General features: G+C 40.9%; 1 protein-coding gene and 1 long non-coding RNA gene across 3 annotated transcripts in view; one reads left to right on the forward strand and one right to left on the reverse strand.

Annotated features, from left to right (window-relative positions):
* Positions 1-24,480, reverse strand: part of ttc28 (tetratricopeptide repeat domain 28) — a 163,043-nt gene that overhangs the window by 115,255 nt on the left and 23,308 nt on the right. The window lies entirely within an intron of this gene.
* LOC116051026 lies at positions 932-16,317 on the forward strand. Its single transcript, XR_004105243.1, has 3 exons — positions 932-1,074; positions 9,920-9,924; positions 16,306-16,317. It is a non-coding gene; the product is annotated as an uncharacterized LOC116051026 (long non-coding RNA).

Consider the following 24,480-nt stretch of genomic DNA (forward strand, 5'->3'; position numbering starts at 1 on the left):
TGGCAGCTTTCAGAGCGTTGCAGACCGGAGCGTTGCAAGTAACTGGAGGATTCATCTCGTCGCTACTCTTTGATCTTAACTCGCTACTGCACACGCACACACCGATACACACGCAGATGAATGGTGAAGGGAGATTGATTACACGTAGTGAGTGATACAGAGTGAAATTCGAAGTTGTTTTTAATGACCTGCTTACCTTTAGCTACGTTTTATTGAGGTAAGGGAAGGGGATATTTTGGTTTACTATGGAAAACAATAATATGCCAATGATAATGAGATAATTTAGCCAATCTCTATAGTATTCTAAAACAATATCAGTCCCCATAGAATGTTGTTGTCAGTGAAAACTAAAACGTCTTAGGGTCCCTGTTAATGCTATTGTACCGGTGTAGCCTTCAATTCATTGAGCAGATGGATATTGAAAGATATTTTAGCAGAGAGAAAGAGAAGCAGGAGTTTGGCAGGGCAGTTGATTCAGAGGGAGCCGGTGTGATTGAGGTCAGTAGTGGTCTACAGGTCTAAGGACATGTGGGGGATTTGCTTTTCTTCTAACAATAAGCATTTGTTGGCAAGTCTAGGCACTAAGGCACAGCCTAAACTAAATTATTTCATTATATATGCTAGCTATATTCTGACCAACTGAGCTTTCTGCATTCATTGGCTGTGATAAATTAAATAACTATGTAGATGTTGCCTAAACGTAGGCCTTAATTCTGGTTTTTAGGTTATACTGTATGCAAGCCAAACTACACAGCGAAATGACACCCTGATTGAACCAATCCACAGCCCAGTTACAGTAATTAGTGTAATTAATAATTAATAAATATCATTCTTTGGACAACTTATCTTATAGAGAAAGGAATTAGATATAGTATGCTTTTACTTTATCACACATTTACATGAGCAGACAGATAGCATGTAAGACATTGCCTACAGAAGAACTCATCAGGATCAAAGTCTGGCCTAAGTAAATTCCCCCATGCAGCTTTGATGTGTCTAAAAGCTAACATTACAGTAACTTTTCTTTAACAGAGTAGAAATAGAAGAAATGGATATGTCTGTCACTTTTTACTTGTTAACATGTTGGTTTCTTGACTGGTTGTTGACATAAGTGTAGCTCTAATACAGTACCAAAAGATGTGAGTGCAAAGATTTTACAAACACAAGTTACAAATACCCTGGGGGCTAAGCACCCCGTCTTTAAATCCTAGTGACGTCCCTGCTCAGCGGTGACGTAAAACGCATCACTCGAGATTCTGCGTGTGAATGTCGCCGGACTACACCATTTTTGAAAAAATAGCCATACTGAGAAATACAGAGTTTTGTGGAGCTGATAGGCTTTTTAGCTTTGTATCAACTTTTTTTTGGGAAATGGCTTCAATGTACTGTAACTGTACGTCCACACCGCCGCCGACTTGAGCTTCTGAAGATACCAGAAGTCATTCATTTTCAATGGAAGCTGCTTCTCTCAGCTGCAAGGAGCGGAAAATCTGTCGGCGTCGCGTTTTGAGCGACCAGAGCGTCAATCAGAAAGTTGAAAGTAGGTCAACTTTATGGTAATGAGCTATGACGCGGTTCAGCGGCAAGCAATCGAAATATAAACGTCCTTCGTGCTGGCTGATTCCAGAGAAACATACGATGTAAACTTTTATTCCTACTAAAACATTAGTTCCGAGAAAAAGGAGGAAAAGCTCATCATGGCCGTTGCTGGGTTCCCTATCATTTATGATATTTGCGTATAGGGACCAGTTAACGTTACCTGCCGGTCACATGGTCTCTAAACAGTCCGCTGCACGGATCAACAGCTGGCGGCTGCTCGCTCTGCCTGCATTCTGCTGCGGTTCAGCGGCTACCTTTATAAGGCTTAGGCGCAGCACCCAAACAGTTTTGGGCAGCACCTAAGCCAATGAATGTAACTAAATGACTTTTATCGGATCTAATGATTGTAGTCGGTCCCCAGTGCATTTCTTTAGCAAGTTTTGTCTTTACGCTTTTTGAGTGTTATTTATTTATTATCTACTCTAGCTTTTCCAATGTTTTAGACACAGATATGGGGATAGTAACGGTCCAAAATTACGTAAATATGCTTTTTTTTTTTTTATTGAAAACTGTTACATTTATGAGCGAGGACCCCTGAACCACCTTGCAAAATAAGTGCACCTAAGTCTTTTACAAACCTAGGGAAAACACTGACTACAGGTAAGAGGAAAAATATATTTTTTTATTTTGGGGTGAACTGTCTCTTTAAGAATTACAGAGCTAGACATGTTAGACAAAGGGTTGAAATGGCTGGAGGCAAATTTCTGTGTGTGTCGTCCTTTTATAGAAAATTATAATTGGCTTCAATGTAAAATATATCCATATTCGTACCTTTTTCTATAATTACGGTTGTTGTTTTTTGTCATCTGAATATAGAATATCTCACGTGCCTGCTTTGTATCAACTCATTTTGCAAAGGCTTCAATGTACTGCAACGGACGTTTAATATAAAATAGATGCGCGCTATAGCTTTATCTTGCAGTACTTTTGCAATCTTACTATATTTACGTGACCAAAAGTAAAAAGAGCCGAGAGTAAAAGATGTTTGCAGGCTGGAAGAAGCTCACATCTCCCTCTGCATCTCCTCACTCGGGGAGGGAAAGGTTTGAAACCAGAGCTGAGGGTTTTATTATTGGGGATCAGAGGAGTTAAGAGGGCAGGGACACCAGGTCCCAGAGAAAAGCCTTCAGGATCCTTTACCCTCCATAAACAAAGACAGAGGACAGCCCTAACAGCCACAAAGCCTGCAGAGCAAAGCAGAGACTTTCAGTGATGGTGGAGAGACTGGAAATCAATAGAGGATGAAACAGGTGTCCCGTAATTTGGTGGATTGTCTTTAAGGCTTTTCTTATACACAAAGGACACTCAGGTAGGTATTTTGACACATGTGGAGTCTATCATCTTTGACCTGAAGCATCTAAATTAAGGCTGTCGATCAAGTGAAATATTTAATCACGATTAATCGCATTATTTCCATAGTTAACTGGTGATTAATCGCACATTTTTTTGTCCTGACCAGTCGAACGAAGAACGCCGCGCAACCAGTAACCAGTAACATAGCTCAAGCACGGTGTTCGTCGTTCGACTGGTCCTGACTGTTTTCCCAAGATGGAGCCCGCATGTATACGTGAACAGTACTGTCTTTATAAACTACTGTATCTTTTAAATAAACTGTCTGCACACTTACAAAGTTCTCAATGCTTTGGTTTAAATGTAGGGACCCTCATTATGCTACCGTGGAAGTGTGGTGCTATTTTGAGCCTTGTTAGTGGTGTAGAAATAGCGACTTCTTTTTACTTTAGCCGTGCCCCGACGACTAGCGTTATAAGCTAATTAGCGGTTTGCGCTAAAACTGGTCACATTCGATTAGCATGAAAACATATCCCAGAGAACGGTCGACTCGGTACACATGTGTTATTAACCCCTAGGTTCATTTTGCGCCGGATTTGTCCTTTAAGAAAGGACCACATCTTGTCCTTTAATGATAAGTGGTCCCTGAGACTCAACGTACTGACTTACGTATCGACAGTACATGCAAGAACCATGTGGAAGAGCAACTGAACTTGCCGTTCAAAAGACTCTTTTCTTTTTTTCTTTTAGTCTGCTGGACATCCACAACATTACTGCTGCATCAATTTCCTGATTTTCCAAACTACGGAGCGACCCAAAGCCCGATTCACAAAATGCGTGCGCAGTAATCGTGCGTCAAAAAAATTTCTGCCGTTAAAAGGAATTTGCATTAACTTGTTAATATCGCGTTCATTTTGACAGCCCAAATTTAAATGATTAATTACAGTAAATCCGACTGAAGGTTGCATGAACACATCTCTGAGTAATAAGCACTTTTTGCAAACACATGTAGTGGGAGCTCCTGATAATGAATGTGCCATCACCTGCCTCTGCTTCACCGTGAGTGAACTGAACTGACATATGCACTCTAAGTCTTAAAGGAGTAGTTGAACATTTTGCGAGCTTATTCACTTTCTTGTCGAAAGTTAGATGAGAAGATGGATGCCACTCTCATGTCTGTACGCTAAATGTGAAGTTACAGACAGCAGCTGGTCAGGAAACACTCGTTCGTTCCTTGAGAGTGTTTTAACTACAATCTTTTTCCTAACCTTAACTCGTCGTTTTGGTGCCTAAACTTAAAGGTCCCATGGAATGATAATTTCACTTTATGAGTTTTTTTTTACATTAATATGCCTTCCCCCAGCATGCCTATGGTCCCCCAGTGGCTAGAAATGGTGATAGGTGTAAACCGAGCCCTGGGTAAAACGAGTATTATAGTCTCACATTGCCAGACCTTCCTCCACAGCGCTGCGGAGGAGGATCTGGCTAGTCCACACAGCATTCTGGGATGGAAGAAAAACGTGCTCTGGTTTATTGGCATGTCTTTAAACCAATCACAATCATCTCGGACGGTGCTAAGCGCTGGACAGAGCAATGGTGCCGCAGCAAAATAGTCTCGGGAAGGAACTTGTTTTGGTGGAACATGTGTACGTTCAAAAGAAAACAGAAAATTCAGATTGGACAGATAGTCTAGCTAGCTGTCTGGATTTACCCTGCAGAGATCTGAGGAGCAGTTAACCATAGTCCTCAGAAATCCACCAGAGGTTAGAACACAAACACAAAGAAAGCAGAAGGAAACCGACATCCGGCCGAAAATGAGGGACATCCGGCGGAATTTCCGGCGGCACCTGAACAATCCCGGAAATGAACCGTTGTTGATATAGACTAAGAAACGACTAACTCTCCGCAAAATGACGACCTATTCTTGTAAACCAAACAGCTGATTTCCTTGTGTCTTCATCATCATTATTGTTTGGATCAACCCAAGCAGGTCTCTCGAAGCGAGACAAAGGTTAAAGTCAAAGGCATGCACGTCATTAAAGGGTTAAAGTGAACGGCTGAATCTGGACTGAAGTGTGTTTGTGCGTGTTTGTAACGGTGCCCTCGAATCAATAACAGAAATGAACTTCACACAGTGACAGTGAAGGTAAATTGAAGTGACAGACACACACACACACACACACACACACACTGAGGTGTCTGCTCGTGTGCAACTGTCAGTCATTTAAAGAACAACCTAATCTCCAGGAATAAACGACTGAGGGCAAATTCGTTTTAGAAGAATTACACTCTGTTCTGAGAATTACACGTGTGAAGCCTCACTGTGGCTTTAATTTGGCCATCAGCTGAGTGATAACACTGACTTTATCGCTGCAAACACCTCAGCTGCTGCTGCTGTTCAGTGTCTCAGTGCAAATTAAACATAAGGTGTGTAAATATAAACACACTGTATATAGGGTGAGATGACACCCCCCCTTTAAGTTACTGTCAGCGATGGAAGAAGTATTTAGATCTTTAAGTAAAAGTAATAATACACACTGTGAAAATATTCATCAGAGTTATCTTCGATTTGGCAAAAAAGTTTATAAAAGAAAGCATGCTTTACAAACTAGAGGTATGGAGCTTGAAAGACCAGTGTGTGACCAGTCAGGCAAGCTCTGAAGAAAGACAACATAGCGTTGGGCATTATGGGATGCACAATTTTTGCAGTTTCAAAGGCAGGATATCTCAGTTGCTATGGATTCAATTTCATGACTACTTTTATTCTTTTAAACTTAATGGTGAGGCCGAGCCCAGATTGTTCACCAGGTACTATAGCTACAATTTTTTGGCATATACCTTAGCAGGGGAAGTATGGCAGACACATTCCTGCATTTTCTTTATTATTTAACACTTAATTGTTGTTTATGGGGCGGGTGAATTGCTTCCATCGTTCAATACGTCGCTTGGTGCCAGATATAACGACGTCACTGCAGGTCCTCAATCGAATGAATGTATGAATGTTTTTTAGAGCTACACATGGAGACCCCCGTCCTGTAGTTAACACATTACAGTACTTTGTAATATACAACTGTCGACAACATGTGCACGGTGCTCGATGCCAAAGACTGCAACAGTCCATGTTTGTTAGAGCAGCACTGTTCTACAGGGAATCAACCAGAGTGATTTGACAAACTGCAGGGAGCTGAGTTTGTCCGGAAACCTGCAGGCTGAGGATGACTCTGTGTGATGCCGCGTTGTGTAGCAGAGAGGGGTGTTTGTAATCACACCAGAATCTGTGTTTGAAAGCATAACTTTCCATTTTTTAATTTCTTAATGTCAGTTAAAAAGTACGTAAAGTAATAAAAGTACATGTGTAACGATTAGGGTAACTAACAGTTATTTTTGCCAACAAAATGTCGGAAAATAGTGAACAATGTCCATCCCAGTTTCTCAAAGTCCAAGGGGATGTCGTTAATATCTTGTTTAGTCAGTTCAAAACCCAAAGATAATCAGTTTAATCTGTTTTTTCATCAAAGAAAAGCAGAAAATCATATTTGAGAGGACAAAAACAGCATTTTCTGGCATTTTTGCAAGCTTTAATTTGTGGCTCGCATGGCACTAAATAATACATTGGTATGATTATGCAGTCAATACAGAAAGGATTTCTAAGGAGGTCGACCTTTCTGTTAGAGTAAGATTTTTTTTAAACATAAAAACATCTGCGAAATTACGTTCGCTAAACCCACCAGACTCCATGTAAATAAACTGTTATTTTAGCATCGTAAAATACACTTCATTCAAAGTCGATAGAAACAAAATAAAACTATGAAAAGCCGTTTTGGGTCGTCTTTCCACTTTTCCAACCATCACAACTCTAGTTTGGGTTGAAATAAACACAGTTTACCGATTTACATGTGAAGACATGTTGGCTCTATACACGCTAAAAGTATTGCTTTTTTAAATGGAGTCTGGTGGGTTTAGTGCTAGCGACTTCAGAGCTGTTTCTGGTAAAACAGAAAGTCTCAAAGAGGTTTTATAGGTCTATCTCTGTATGGATCCTTTCCATAATGTTGTCAGACACTTAGAATATTAATCTGAGCCTGTCAGCGGCAAAACGAGCACTTTTGTGAAGGTAAATACAAGCTGGACAATTGCCCCATTAACTTACATTGTAGCTTGTCCGCTGCCGACTGCTGCGATCTCGCTTAATACTGGACCAATGTCAAAGATTGATGTTCCCATCAGTCACTTAGACACAAAAACATAGGAAAATAGGGTCCAGGTTGAAAAGAACGGTAGTTACCTTTTAACACTGAACGTACTCTTGGATGGTTAGATCATAGACTGTATATATTAGTGGACAGCGCATCCGGTTCAGCAAAATGCGGCAAATGCGGAAGTGCCTTAAACCTGCATTCTATCTGAATTCCAGCAGGGGGCGACACGTGCGGTTGCAAAAAGGAGGTCCGTTTCTATAGAAGTCTATGGCGAAATGACCCACTTCTCACTTGATTTATTACCTCAGTAAACATTTCAATTAAGAGTTTATATTCTCAATCGCTAGTTTTAAGTCTTCTGCAACACAGAATGATGTTCATTTTTTGAATTATGGTCTCGTTGATTTTAAAATCGGCGATAAAGCGGGGGATGTTTTAGGGCGTGGCTATGATGTGATTGACAGTTCGCGGCCTGTCAATCATGACAGAGGTTTAGCAAAGCTTATCCATGGCATGTAAACTTCACTTTGGGGGTTGACCAGCTTTCGTCTTCGTGACTGTGACTGTGACTGTGTCGCCTAATAATGTCTTGTTCAACGTTCGGTTGTACGACAAGACACTCAAAGGAGTCGGCAGTTCAGTTTTTCCGGTAAGTAACGTTACATTTTGTTTTAATACCGTTTTTCGTTAGCCAACGTTAGCATCCCAATGCATATCAGTTAGCTAGCTAGATTGCACCTTGCTAACCAAGCTAGCGGGCTAACTAATAACGTTATGCAGACCAGACCGTATAAATGGATTAAAATTAATATATTTAACGTTACAGTCGTATACAGTAGGTATGCACAACGGTCTCGCCGGTAATCTGTTTTTAACCATATGTGATGTTATTGCTAATCGATGCGCATGTAATGGTAATGTTAGCTTAAAGTCAAAGCCTGATATAGCTAACGTTATAGTGCAAATTCATATAAACCCTATTCGTACGGGATTAGAATCATTTTGGGACCGCGTGTGATTTAGAAAGTACCCCCTCACATCTGAGTTTTGTGTGGGGCATTCGCACGGGACAAGCGGAGATGCTTTTACTTGAATATACTGAAATATATGTACCCCGCCCAAGAGTTGGGCAACGTTACCCGGAGGCGCCCGAAGGACAGGCACAGACACCCACACAGCATCACCGTCACCCTCACCTCGGACAAAGCCGCGCTGGAGCGCGTCGACGGACGGGGCAGTAGGCCAGAATATCCGTTTTTGCAATAAAATGTCGCACATGAAAAAATATATATATTATTGTAAAGTTACATAAGTGTTCTATCTTGAAAAATCTTCAGTTCTGCAGCCAAATGTATTGTATAAAGCACCAGGTTCAATATTCTTTTCTCAAAATTCTAAATACATTATTTCAGACTGTTAATGTACCTAACAAGCATGCTGCAGGAGTTATTAACCACTGTTGCTGATGCTGTTACACTGAGGTCTTTCTTCCACTTACTGTAGTTGTGTCTGCTAATCTATTTGAAGACCTTCTGTCAGCACATTAGTCTGTTTTAAGATGAGTCACATATATGTTACAATCTATATTTACAAATTCTGTTTATTACTAAAATGTACATATCACTAAAAAAGTGTTGCGTACAATACACATTGTCAAAGATAAATTTGACATGTAGGAGTATGTTTACTTAATACTGCATGTCCTCAACTGAAGCATGCCTTCATGTACAAGCTCATATATTAATATAATTCATTGTGATCTACCATGCCTTAACTACATGTTTGTCTTTACAAAGGTATCCACACTGAAAACTGAATGACCAGAGCCAGAGGGAAGACCTGGTGTATAGAGCAGTGTATTTGGTGCCATTCATCTTGTTGTGGAAAACAGATTGCATTGACCACATCCAAAGTTCTCAAATGTGTTCTGATTATAACGATGCCAGAAAATCATTTTCGGTTCAGCTTCTTCTGCTGAAAGGACAGACCAACTTTTAGCACTTAAGCAGTCATTGGTATTTAGAGGTTTAAAATGTGAGTCCTGTAATAGATGTGTCCTCTTGTGTTACTGTTAGGCCTGCTGCTCCTAGGTAGCTTCTCTGTCTCTCCTCCCTCTCTCTGTCTGTCTCTCCTCCCTCCCTCTGTCTGTCTCTCCTCCCTCTCTCTGTCTGTCTCTCCTCCCTCCCTCTCTCTGTCTGTCTCTCCTCCCTCCCTCTCTCTGTCTGTCTCTCCTCTCTCTGTCTGTCTCTCCTCTCTCCCTCTCTCTGTCTGTCTCTTATTGCAGGAGTGGAGTCTAGAGGGTGGGGGTCTGGGTTCCAGCTGCCTCTCATCTACCACAATCAACCAACAATTTGTGATAATACTTTTGTTATAATGAATTTGCAATAACCTTACACAGATTAAACAGCACCTAGTGCATTTTCAATTACCTACTAAACACTTGACTATGTATGTCAAAATAAATATGTCTATAAATTAATCTAAAAGGATTTTGGTGAAGTGTTTTCATGGTGATTAAAATTGACAAGTACATAAAGACACACAAGAAAAGCACAAACTACATTTCCCTGATCCTTCTTTGTCAACATTGAAGTATGGTAACATTTGAGAAATCATATTTTTGTTGATTAAAGCCAAAATAGACACTTTTAATCAATTACAAATTCTATCAAATTACCAATGTCTTCTTGTATGACTACAATATTGTGTATGTTCTTATAGTTGCTTCAGAAAAACAAATGTCGCTTTAGAAAGACCTTTATTTCACATTGAAATGGGCATTAACTACAAAAACTACATAAACCACAAACAACACTGGCAATATTTTTAAGATTATGTTAGGGTTAGGGGTTAAATTGATGAATTAAATAATGTAGTTCACCTTTTACAATCCGGTGTACATTCCACACATAAAACACTGCTGTGGGTCAAGGTAAGACTTGTCTGCATATGAAAAAAAGGGTAGTTGAATCACTAGTGTCACATTGTTAATTACAGTAGAAATGGTTGACATTACAAACCACAATATACAAATATAGCTTAACATATAAAGCTTAAAACACTTGTGCAGCACTCTGTTCAGTCAAGTCCAAATGCCTGGGTAAAGAAATAAAAACTGCCTTTACAATTAAAGTGAGCATAGTGTGACAGTCTGTTGGTTGTCTGTAATGCACAGTGGAAAAAGAAAAAAAACCCTGCGAGCCTTGTCGATTTTCCCCGGATTGTTAACAGCCCTCCACCTGCATCTCTGGGTGATGCCAGAGAAAATGGACTTACTTCTGAGGTATTGGGTGGGTGCACATGCCATCGTGGCTCTCCACACTCCTATTTCTGAAAGAAAGAGTCATCAATTTCCATTTGAGCCCCTCATAGTTAAATATATATGCACACTAGCATGTAACTGTACTTCATTAATTATCGGGGGAGAATACAGATGAATCAACAACAGTCTATTGTTCTTTAGTGTAACTTTAATTTAGTTAAATGAGCTTATTTCTGCTAACGTTAGCTCTTAAAAGCATGTAAAGGCTAATTGTGCCAACCATAGACTGATGGAGCAAACAGTAGCAAGACATTATCAGTGCATTATGGTTATTACAGTTAACCAAACGTTCTAAGAAACTTTGTTATACATCTGCTAATACTTAGTGTTAGATAATGATAAGTATTAACAATCCCCGTTTTGCATTTCGCTGACACTACGTTTAAATTAGGACAACGTAAACTTCGATTTGCAGAAAATTAACGTTAGCATGTTTTACCAGTGGCTAGCTAACGTTACAGACAATTTACATGGTAACTTCAGATACATTTACTTTACAATGTGACTCATCTTATATGTAATATAACTATTGGACAAAGATATATTTAAAACCTAGCGAAGCTATATCTTACCTGGAATTATGTATGCTAGCTTTCAGCAGCAGTTGCATCCAGATTGCCAGTGAACGTGTGTAAGGTAACGTAGAGTGTAAGCAGCGTTGCCAACTCCAAAAAAAAAAAAAACAGTCAGACGCCGCCCAACAGTCTATGGCTCCTCCCTCACTCCGCCCTCTCGTCTAAAAACGTCACATCCGCAACCAGGATGGCTGCGCCCATAAACGCAAACTCGACGACGGATAACTGACATCTGTCGGTACACGATCCGTTCTGCCTGCACGATCCGTTCTGCACATGCGCAAAATGTTCGCACATGCGCGGTTGTACGAGGATTTGCGCTTCCGGTCGACATTCAAGCTAACGTTAGTTTAGCTAACAGCTAATTCGGCTAACTGCTAGCTGATTGTAGCGGTCTGCCGTTAGCCTCCACAGGCAAGCTAACGTTAGTTTAGCTAACAGCTAATTCGGCTAACTGCTAGCTGAGACAGCATGTAATAACTTTAAAAGACCCTCAAAATAAAACTTGAAAATAAACGTTGACATATATAACAAACACCTAACATATATAACAGCTGTTACGTCAGTTCTACTTTACTTGTGCTCATTTAAAATACAATCACTCAATACTTGTCTTTATTGTTATTACTGGGAAGTCTTAATTTAGCTGTAGCCTGCTTTTCCCATTACGTTTGATTTTAGACTTATTTTAGACTGAATCTAGCTGTCTGCTAGCGGTTAGCCGAATTAGCTGTTAGCTAAACTAACGTTAGCTTCCCAGTGGAGGCTAGCCATAGGCTAGCGTGGAACAGATCGTGCAGGTCGTATCATCGGTAAAACAGTATTATCTTGCGCATGTGCAGAACGGATCGTGCAGGCAGAACGGATCGTGTACCGACAATCTCCACAAACCAATGGGTGACGTCACACATGCTCTGTCCATTAATATATACAGTCTATGGGTTAGATACATGATGGGATAATGTAGAAAAAAATTGCATATTGTATGTTCAGGGATGACAGATTGATAAAGCAGACATGCTATTTATGACTGGATGTAAATTGTGTAGCTCTCCTATGACTGTCCGTGCGGCTCTCCTGAAACAAATAGTGAAGACCACTGTTCTAAATAAATACCTACATTCATGATCCGATATGTAAAGGAATGTTCTGTACGAACCTCACAGCTAAAATTAGACGGCCCTTTTCATTGTGTTAAACAACAACAGTTGAATCTTAAAAAATCCCACACCCACTCTTCAGAGCCATCAATGATGCAGCAGCTGTTTTTATTTCAGTCTGTGTGAGATTTGTTTATGCTCATGGCTGGTGCCAGCCTCATTGTTTTTTCATTAAAAACTGTAAACTGCATATTTACAACCTGTTACAAGGAGCAAACAAAGGAAACACACGGGCGTGCAGACGCCTGAGGTATGAGAGAAACATTACAGTTAGAAGCCGGGGGGTCTTTAATAAACTATTAATGTTACAGAAATGGAATGAAATTCAATGCAACGCATACATCTCTTTGATTCAGTGTGTTTCATGGCAGCGCAATAATGTAATCTACAGCACACACACCCAGCACGACACAAGCTTTCTGGCAGTATTTCTATGATGAGATAATAAAGTCAACCTTGACCTTTGAATCTTGGCCTTCTTTCTTCCGAGGCTGGAAGACACTTTTGTTTGTCAGATTGGGCTGAAAAAGACAAGCCGGGCTGCATATCTTTATCAAATCACATATCTGTCTTATTCATCATCTCTCTGACCGGCATCATCACTCTGCCTGCCTACACACACACACAGAGACACACACGGACACACGGACACACACACACACACACGTCACGAAAGTCAATTTGATGGAGCACTTTCCGCAGCCAACATGGCTACTAAACACACACCTTGGCATTGATGAATGTAGTAGCTTGATCGTGTGTGTGTGTGTGTGTGTGTGTGTATGTGTGTGTACTGGACTGGGAGACACAGATTAAGTATATATGTGTGTGTGTGTGTGTGTGTGTGTGTGTGTGTGTGTGTGTGTGTGTGTGTGTGTGTGTGTGTGTGTGTGTTTATGTTCTCTGTTCAGCTGTGTAATCGACATGTTTACTGCTGCCGTTTTAGAATCAAACTTTACACTTTATTGTCGTAATAATTATACTTCGCTGCAGTCTGTGCAACAATATAAAACCTCTGACGTCCTGGTAATAAAACATGAATTGTGAAATATTCAGACTGAAGTAATCCACCACTGTCTTTGTTGATATATCACTTCTATGGGTGATATCATGACCAGAAATATTACTGGTGTCCGTTTAATGACGATGGTTTGATAATTCACTCCAAAGAAGACAAATAACAGAATCCATTTTGAGTTGTGGCTGTTGTTTTTCGTATACCTAAGAGGATGCACACACGCTTCAACAAACCTTCCTTACAAGATATTCAGTAACACTGTACTTGAAGGTTGCTACATAAGAGTGACATGACACTGTCATGACACATGAACTCTAACTCTAACCATAACTTGCCATGACAAAAACCGAATGACACTTAATTAAAGAAGCGTTATGTCATAAACGTTTATGACTTGTTTATAATGTTTTTGACACGTTCATGACAGTGTCATGTCACTCTTATGTAGATACCTTCAAGTAAAGTGTAACCAGATATTCTTATGTTGTGTTCACACCAAAAGCAAAGCGACTTCGTCTCTGGCACAGCAGGATCATATAGACCTTTTTCACGGCAGACATGTTGACATGTCATAGTAGGAAAAACCATTACTGATGGCTGCATTCCACTTAGGAGAGGTCCTGGTGTTGTACATGCAGACTCACTGAAATATCTTACTGGGACACTTGATGGAATCGTTAAGGTTATCAATTTCAGCTGTGTTTTTCCTACTATGACAAGTCCAAATGTCTGCTGTGAAAAAGATCCATTGGGATCATTTGGGTTTGTTTGTGTTACACGTGCAGATGTTACATTACATGTCATTTAGTTGTCGCGTTTATTCAAAGGGTTCCTAAAATCCTGGCTACAGTCCTGAACGTCGGGTTGACCCTGAAGGTGCCCGTCCGACTTACTGGGTTTGAAAGAAGACACGGACCTTCGGTTTCCTCTCTCTTTCTTTATTTCTCTCTCTTTCTTTTCCCTTCTTTTCTGTTGCTTTTCTATCTAATTAAGTCCTAGGTAAAACTCTAAATGATGCATGAACACCACTTTTAATTAAGTTCTCAAGTCATCGATGAAATAAACAACTGCGTCTGAAATATATATATCACCACGAGAAGCAGCATCGGGATCATTCACACACACACACACACACACACACACACACACGTTTGTTTCACTATCTTTGTGGGGACCCGTCATTGACATAATGCATTCCCTAGCCCCTTACCCTAACCTTAACCATCACAACTAAATGCCTAACCTTAACCCTTACCCTCACCCTAACCATAACCTAATTCTAACCCTAATCCTACAACCAAGTCTTAACCCTCAAACAGACCTTTAACCCAAAATGCTGGACCCCACAAGGATGTGCAGACCCCACAAGTATACTGTATTCCTGGTTTTTGGACTCATGAATATAGTAAAACAAGCGTGCGCGCACACACACATGCGCACACACACACACGCGCACACGCACACACACACACAAAACATCCCTCCACTCTACATGTCAACCCTCTCACCAAAGTCTCACCTTAGGAGACCAACTTTTTGTTGCCTCTGACTCGTTCTGTGATTGTTGTGTTTATCAAAGAAATCTCTGAAGAAATCAGTTGTTTCAGCAAAGGCCTCAAAATGACGTTTATGTTCAAGTAGTCTCATATTGCCAGACCTTTCTCCACTGCTTTGCGGAGGAAGGTCTGGCTAGTCCACATATCATTCCGGGATGGGAGAACAACGTGCTCTGGTTTCTGGGTTACAACTGTCATGGTTGTGTATGTTTCTGTTTCCTGTTTTATTTTGGTAGTCTGGTTTTCTGTCTCGTCTTGTCTTGTTTTACTTCCTCTCTTTTGGTTTTCCCGCCTTTGTGAATGTCTGTTGTCTTTCACCTGTTTCCCAGCCCTTGTGTCACCTGCCCCTTGTTAACGCTCGTTTACTTGTGTATTTAGTCTGTGTGTTTCCTCTGTCTGTTGTCAGGTCATTGTTTCTGTTTTTGGACATTGTGTGTGTTAGTCTACCCGTGTGTACCTCGGTATTCCTGTTCCCTGTAATTCCTGTTTTTCGGGATTCTGCCTGTTCCTGTTTTTGGGATTCTGCCTGTTCCTGTTTTGGAATCCTGCCTGCCTGCTTGCCTGCCTGTTTCTCTGTATTCAAGGAAGTTTGCCACGTGTTGGAATTGTTTGTTGGACTTTGGAAGACGCCATTTCCACGTGGTCGACGCCACAAACAAGAGACACTTAGTAACTGGGCACGCTCCGGAGAGCGCACTGCACCCACCGCTCACCACTGGATCCCCTGGACACGATACCCCCTTGCCCCTTGCACTATTCTCTGTATATATTTATCTTTATTAAATCACTTAAACGTATTTCCTGTGTCACGTCTGCTTTTGGGTCCAACATCAAGTGCTGTTCCGTAACAACAACCCCCCCCAATAATCAGAACTGGCCCGTACAACCCTCCCAAATATATCTCATAATTTCCTTAACATAATGCAACACATTTGCACCATAAATTGATGCAAATTGATCCCCCCCCCCACCCCTGAACGTTGAACCCAAAAGTTACGCCCTTGGATTGGACAGATACAACAGTGCTCTGTTACAAGTCTACTTATGCCCTGTCTTTAGTTGTCTGTTGTCTGTCCTGGCCCTTGTCTGTCTTAAATGCTCTACTTTAAGTAGTAATTGCACTTTATGTATAGTCTATAATGTGTTTGCACTAAATGTAGCCTGTCTCAAATGTTGTCGTTATGTTTTTTTAATGTTTAATGTTTATACGACTGTATATAAAGTCGCTTTTTTATATATTTTAAATGTAACACCACTTAATCCATGGTGAAATGTTATTTCGTTTAACTATATACAGTGTATATGGTTGAAATGACAATAAAACCCACTTGACTTGACTTGAAATAGTCTAGCTAGCGATCAGGATTTACCCTGACCAGAGATCTGAGGAGCAGTTAACCATAGTCCTCAGAAATCCACCGGGGATTAGAACGGCAACACAAACTAAGAGGAAGGTGACGGACATCCGGCGGAATTTTGGGCGGCACCTGAACAATCCCGGAAACGGAACGCCGTGGACATAGACTAATGTTCAAGTGACAAAGACCTCTAGGGATGACGACTCTTGTCCGTGGTGAGAAAAGGAGTATTAACAACTTTGCAACAGGAGGCCGCTGTTTGTTTTGAAACTGTTTTGGAAGGCAGTGGTTAAATGAATTGTGTTTAATTCGGAGGACTCGCTTTCAGAAGCCTCCATCCTTCTGACACGAACAAACAAAAACACAACAAAACCCACGAAAAGAAAAAGACATTTAGACATTTAACAACGTTTCTATTTTTCATGGCGTTTCAGCGTGGACAGCGAAAGATTCGAAAATGTTCGTGTGAACAAAACGTTTTACACACAAAAGGTGTTTTGAGATTTATCAGCATTTAGAGTGGACACGGTCTGACTGTGAGATAAAGTCTGCAGCAGCACGGCTGCATCGCTCTGTGTGGCCTCCAGGCGCCCGCCACAAATGAGACCATTCATCTTTGCTACCACACACACACACACACACACACACACACACACACACAGCTGTCTAATCCGCTCATTCTTCTTTGCAGCCAGGTATTTCGCCTGCTGTTGTTACCGACAGCATCCTCTCTCTCCAATCTCACCCCTTATTATCTGCTTTGTTCTGCCAAATGTTGCTTTTGAGGCTCTGATGGCAGCTCTGTCTCCTAGACGTTGAGTTTATATAATCTGCTTTGCCAGATATGTTTTGTCAGGAGAGAAACAAGTTTAAGGCTCCAGCAGATTGGAACAATTAACCTGTTGAAATAAGATCAATTTCACTACTTGGTTTGTCTAAACATGCCCTGTCTGCTCACTATAAGATGGACTATCATTGATATCAATGATGCCGTCAATCCTTATGCCTCCTGTTTATACCTAATGTTTATACTCTCTAACTGGGACGTTTTGGGACCGATTAGTGGGATTTGCTAATGACAAAATACAAATGGTGATACACTAGTAAGAGCAAATTAAGCTTAACCATGTATGCAGCTCATTTAAACAGCTCATGTTACTGTATTGTGTGAACATTTAATATTAAAACAAGTTCCTTCTTGAGACTATTTTGTAGAGCCACCGTCACTGCGTCCGGAGCTTAGCGACTAATTGATTAGTCGATCGACAGAATAATTGCCAACTAGTTTGATCAATTAATCAATTAATTCTTCATGCAAAAATGGCAGAAAATGTGGTTTTCAGCTTCTCAAATTTGGAGATTTCCTGCTTATTTCTGTTTTATAATCACATTAAACTGAATGACTTTGAATTTTGGAAAAAAAAACAAGACATCTCCTTGGACTTTGAGGGATGGACAATTTTCAGTTTTCTGACATTTTATAGACCAAACAATTAAATCAAGAAAAAACGGTTTCTGTTTCATCGATTATGAAAACAACCGTTAGCTGCAGCCCAACTTTACAGTCTTGTACACTAAATCTCATCCTAAAAATACCTGACAAAAAGAGACTTTGTTCACTATTATTCTGCATGTGAGGAGAAATCCTCATGTGTATCCAATAATGAAGCTCCCATTGAGTTTGTGATAACTGAGCAGAATAATAATCACTTGACCTTTGCAGGTGGAGTTGGAACCAGCATGAATCACAGGCAAATGTACAAGTGTGTCGCATTCCAATTTTATTCCAGCACCGGATAAAGAAGCTTTGGTTAAAGATGTTTGGCAACATCTGTTCCCGAGAGTGAAAGGTCTCCGCGATGCTGATGGAGAGCTTTTATCAATCAGAAATGTTGCCATGCAGTCGGTGGGAACAAGAACGGTTGGTGGTCTGGAAAGAGACTGTACAGTAGACTAATCAATGTGAAACACGCACCACACACACACATACACACACACACACACACACACACACACACACACACACGGCTGTGAATTACACAAGTGCAGGTCAAGAGTTCAGAGGTGGACCGCCGGAGAGGGTGTGTTTGGTTATCAGATCAGTCCAGCTTTGTGTGTGTGTGTGTGTGTGTGTGTGTGTGTGTGTGTGTGTGTGTGTGTGACATTGATTTCTTCCCCATGTGAATTGAGTGAGAGCAGGAAGGAACAGGGGAGGAGGGGTGAGGGGTGAGTGCAACACCTCTGCACCGCTCGCTGTATTGAACAGTGATAAGCTAATAGAAAGATAAATCCCTCAGGATCAATATGTTGATCAGCTCTGACTGCCAACACACTGAATCATGATATAGAGAATATGTCTTTCAGACATGTATTTAGATATTTACACTTTACATGAATTAATGGTAAAATAATGGGTTATTGTATATAGGATGTTTTACAAATAATATTTCTATATTACTATATAGCCTAGCTTTCTATACTTCTGAATTTTTACTTGGAATTTTTTTTTTAGACTTTTCTCTAATCTTTGATTTTTTTTGGAGAAATATAGCATACTTTGATGGCTTTGGTATTCATTCATATTTACATTAAACCATCTGGGAGGAAAAGTCTCATCAACAACTGAACCACATCTGAGACATGACGATGGAGCCAAACTACATGTAGAGCAGCTACTGGATTGTTCTTTAATTATATTTCATAAAATGCTCATTTGTTGTTTTTATGTAAAATCTTAATTTGAAAAGTAACTTTAAGTGTCAAAGAAATGTAGTGGAGTAAAAACTACCCCTGAGTAAAGTAAAGTTCCACCACTGCAAATCACTTTTTCATTTCTGCATTTCAGCTAACAACTGCTTAAAGATTCCTCAAAACAAAATGAACTATTTTAATTTTGTCTTTGTTGTCGATAGGGACGACTGGTAGCAAGTTCAACATAAACAGAGCGGAGTCACTTTACAGGTCTACATTGTGTGTGTGTGTGTGTGTGTGTGTGTGTGTGTGTGTGTGTGTGTGAGAGATGGTGTGAATGTCGAGAGATAAATGTCCTTCTCATCATACACAGGTCATCCTGGAGTCAACAGCATCAGTGTTATCATCCTGCACAGATCATATTGATCCTGTACAACACACACACACACACACACACACGTCCAAGAGAAACAACATGTAGTCAATGGAAATGATAAGAGAGGTCAGAGTGTGTGTGTGTGTGTGTGTGTGTGTGTGTGTGTGTGTGTGTGTGTGTGAGCTTACTCGTCTAATAGCTAATTTGATATGTTCGTGCCTCATGGCAAGGTTGCATTAAATTGTGCATATTTCGCTCTCACACACACACACACACACACACACACACACACACAGGTAAACTCAGCTCTGGTGATATTCCACTGTATTAGTGTTGTGTGTTGGTGGAGCGCTGAACACCGAGCCCGCTCTGGTCCCGCGGGACAGAGCTGAAGGTCACATTTAACCAGCTGACATAACACTCGTCGTCTGGATGTAACAGGAGAGAACGTCAGAGAGCGTCGGAGAGGAGAAGGTGCTAAGAACATGTCAGAGACATTCACACCTTTGGCATGAAGGCTGTTATTCTGCAATTAACAGATTACTGAAGGTACAAAGCATTCATCTATCTATCTGCAACTAAGTATTCCTATTACTGATTATTGTCCATTTTCTTTCTGTTTAATTTGTTGTTTTGTCTATAAAATGTCAGAAAACAGGTTCAAAGAAAATCCCAACTTCCTCAAGTTTAAGTTAACGTCTTTAGAGGTCTTGCTTTGTCAAACCAACAGTCCAAAAAACCCAAAAATATTCAGTTGACTTTATGTTGGAGTCAGTGAATGTTTCGCGTTTGTGCTTGAAAAATACTCAGGATCTCTCAATCAAAACCATAAAAAAGTCATTGGCATTGGCGTCATTGCAGTCACTTTCTCCTGGATTCCTTCAGTGTTCCTCGTTCAGGTTTTTTTCCACAGAGGGCTCCTCCTCTCCGAAACAAGCAGACCCGCTGCTGAATAAAACCGGTAAAAATACTGAATAAAAGCAGCTTCATGTTAAAAATCTGTGTTTCTCCAATGCTGTTGGGCTCGTCAGCGAAGAGGCTGCAAACTGAGCTGCCGCTAACATTTTCTTTGCTCGTTTCTCTGGAGAACTTAAGATCCAGACGTTCGGTGACTAAAATCCTTCATCCACTTAAAATACATAGAAGATAACCACCAAGATCAAAAATCGTATTGTAAAAATGTGGCTTAAAACTGGATAAGAAGTCAATTAATTACCGCTTCTGGCAGCCAACCACAACGCCGATGCATGCACAGAGGGAGTATGACGCCATCAACAGGCGACCAAATGTAACAGAGCGGCACCGTGAATAGAATGACAGATTTCTGAACATCTGACCATTGTTGGAAACATTTGGGATAATGTAAGTACACAACTCAACAACATACATAATCTGGCTCTATTCCTTTTTTAGACATTTTAATCGCAAATGCGTCATATTATACCTACAAAGAAGTCATCTCAAGACATCTTTTTAGCTTTGTGATGGGTATTTTCACTATTTCCTGACATTGTATAAACCCAAAAGATTCATCAAGAAAATAACTTGTGATTAATCCACAATGCTTCTGTTTGAAGGATTGGATTAGGACTGCAGTGTTTGCTTTTTACACAGAAACATACATGAAACATGCCACAGATGACTAGATTGGTTAACAAAGGCTATTATTAAGAAATAAATTGAAATATTCATGCAAATTAAATATTATAAAGCCTACAAATCCTGAGCAATCAGTGCACAAGATGATCCCAGTCTCTGTGGAGGAGACCTGAACATGTGAAAGCTGCATATTTGATTACTTATTTCATTCCGATTATTCTCCCTGCAGTATCTTCAATAGAGAAGGGGGGGGAGGGGAAAAAAGCACATGCAGCTCTTGAAGAGTTTCACTTGAAATCATGAACATGTATTTTAATTTTGGGGATAAAGATAAGCTGGAAAATACAAGAGAGAATTCCCTCATATCTGATTGGGAAACTGCTGATTGCTGCGTTCGTCAATCCTTTGATGCCTGCATATCGTGGCGCCAACATTTCCACATTAGGACGACGAAGAATCAACATGTAGGTCGGATCATGTGTTTTTTTTTGTAACCATCAGCGTCACACGGAATCTGCGGATGCAGAATTTTGTCAAATTTTCTGCAGATTTGAAACAAATTAAAATAAAGTTAAAGTAACAATGCAGTCTAGATCCTAGTAGTGTTAAAAGGCTAAGAGGAAACTGAGGCACTCAAAAGGGGAACGTTTAAAAACCTTTTAACTTTAAAACGCATTGGCCATGATTTAAAGATTTAGCCAAGAAAAAAGCCTTTAAAAAAGACTTTTTAACGTTTTTAAAATAAAAGTAAAACTCAGAATGTTTAAAGGTGCACTATGAGTTCCTGCATGGTCACTTCTGTTGACGTTCCAAGTAAATTTCAAACAAAACAGAGCAAGCTCGCCCCTCCCACCATGTTTCTGTAAGGGCGCTGACACACCGAGCCGATTATCGGCCGTCGGACCGTCTGGCGAGGTCGGTGACTCGAGTCTGTTCGGTGTGTTCCGTGCCGTCGGCCGTCCGAGGAGCCGTCGGCCTTCATTTGGGCCGACCCGACATGCTCAGTCAGAGACAGGGCAGTTGGGACTCACCCGGAAATGGGGAGCGGATGAGCCTCTCAAAATCTGACGAAAATCTTTTAAACTGACCTTTGTCAATCTGAAATGAAGACAGATTCAGATTCATGCACGGCCTATTTCTCTCTTAAAAGTTTTCAGAAACACGTTTCGTTGAACTATTTTAGTACAATATGAGATCGTATTCTGAACAAGCCGCCATGACAGCCTGTCTTTGAATTTCTGGAGAAAAAAGAACCACGTGACGCGTTCGTCCAATCAGCTGCCGGTTTTCATTTTCTGGGAAACAATCGGACTGTTAATGGAAACAATACAGAGCAGCGCCGCCTGCTGCTATGGAGACGTATTACGTTTCGCGCACGCGCAGAGCGTACACTCAAGTCGGCGTCTCTTCGGTGTGTTCTGAGGCACTTTTTGGACCTCGGGGACCCGACTGATCAGTCCGACTTTTCTGCCGACGGTCGGCCGTCTGGTTGGTGTGTAACTACCTTAACTGTCATGACTAACTAACTGTCACTGACCCCCACCCCTCCCCCAACCATCTTGTCGGTGATTGGCTGGAACGTGTTTGTTGTATTTTGGTGCCTATCCTGTGCCTCTAGTGTTTGTTTGACGTTTACGAGCCCTGTGTTGTCTCCCAAGACCGGGCTTTTTCACGGTGTGTTCAGGGGGCAGGCAGCTAGCGGATCAAGGAGAGATGCCTACGATTTGAGACAAAAATGAAATCGCGCTGAAACCATGCAGGAACTCATAGTGCACCTTTAACACATCTCAACCCTGAGCAGAAAAACGGTCTGCTAAATTTTGCAGGTTTTAATTCAGGATCACCACTAAAAACTGTAAAAAAGAAATCCTGCAGATTCCGTTTGGGTCTGGTTATTGTTGATCCTCTTTGTGGAGCTCAGAGGGACAGTTGGTGGCACATATGCCCGGTGAGGCAGCACGCCTGGCAGCTTGGCACAGTGTCGCTGGGGCCCTGCCAACCAGAAGATCTGGTAATTGGGTTTGGTTCAATGGTGAGGAGAGCGTGAAAGGGGCTTTTACACACTATTTGACTTTGATAGTGAGGAGCTTTTTCTCTATTTGGAAGTTGTTGTTTTTTCATTGTTATAATAGAGCTTAACAGTTACCACCCACTTTTTGAACAGCTCTGGTTCCGATTTTGCTGTTCAATATCTCCAATGACGTTTAATTTAATGCTTAAATAAAAAAAAAAAAATAATTGGTCTGGAATCAAGCCAACCAGCTCTGAGATGAACCGTGACCATAAAAGATTTGATTTGCCGCAAAATAACATTTTCAAAACGGCAAAAAAGGCAAAGGTACAAGACTGTGTACAGAAACTTCAGTGGTAGAATCTCGCTCTAATCGTTCGTGGGTTCGCGGTGCGCGGTAAACATTTCCATTGTAACAGCAAGTTCCACCAATCAGAGATGTCACTGTCGGGCTTAGGATTGCGGGTAGTGTCACAAATAAAACATGTTTTTCTTAAAGAAAGGTTGATTTCATACGGACTTGTGGCTTCTACAGGAGCAGAAACTTTCACAACCTCGTAGCTCGTGGTCAGTCTACCTCGGATGGTTTAGACATTATAGCTGATAATCAAAATCCTTATGGGGAAAATTGACGTGATTTTCACTGGTTCCCGTGAATAAAAGTCCCGTTAATTCTTCCTATAGACAATGTTACCTGACTCAGTGATGGAAGAAGTACTCAGATCTTTTATGTAAGTAAAAATAGCAATGAAAATATTTGTGTATCCACCCTGCGATTTGGATCCGCTTGAACATATAATGGGTTCTTTCTTGGCCCATGCAACACCGTTCTATCAAGTTTCATAAAAATCAGGACAGCGGTTTTTCTGTAATCCTGCTGACAGACAGACAGACCAAACAGAGAACCTTCTTTGCGGAGGTAAAACTGTGTTGTTAACAGTACAAGCATTCGGAGAACAAGTTCCAAACATCCAATCACGGCTCTGATTTGTGCCCGACTGGTTTTTCTCCATACCAACGGCTGCTGAGTCTCATGGGTATTACGGGTATAGTAGACGTCCGCCAAACTGATGGACAAAACTGAAAAAAAGTTGAACTAAATTAAGCCTGGTGGTCACGACATAAACCTATATGTTTGTTACATCATCCAGGAGCGTCCGGTGTTTCCATGTTAAGTTACGTTCTTTGACAGAAAGATCTGAGATGGGAACACAGAACAGGAAATACAAGAGACAAAAGCCAAATAAGAACCATGTCCCCTTGGGAAGCAGCTAAAGGCCAAAATCCACAGTTTTTGAATTTCATGTTTCAAGTGATTTTCCTCTTCTCAGACCATGACACACACACACACACACACACACACACACACACACACACACACCTCATCTGAGCTCGTAAATCCTGAGAACAATTTCACAAAAGAACAAAGATAATCCATAATTTCAACCATTGTTTCCATGGTGACAGGGCGCACACACACACACACACACACACACACACACACACACACTCTCACACACTCTCTCTCTCTCGCCAGTCTGTGTGACCACTGGAACAAGTATGCAACATGAAGGGGCATCTAGGCTGATATGAAAGGTTTTAGTTGAGCATGATGGTGGATGAAGGGGGCAACATGGACGCAAAGATAGTTTTGCTCATAGAAAAAATACGTCATATTCCTAGGTCAATTACAAGTTGACCTATAACCAACTCAATGGTATCCCAA

The sequence above is a fragment of the Sander lucioperca genome, chromosome 14 (assembly GCF_008315115.2).
Source record: "Sander lucioperca isolate FBNREF2018 chromosome 14, SLUC_FBN_1.2, whole genome shotgun sequence".
Classification (NCBI taxonomy): Eukaryota; Metazoa; Chordata; class Actinopteri; order Perciformes; family Percidae; genus Sander; species Sander lucioperca.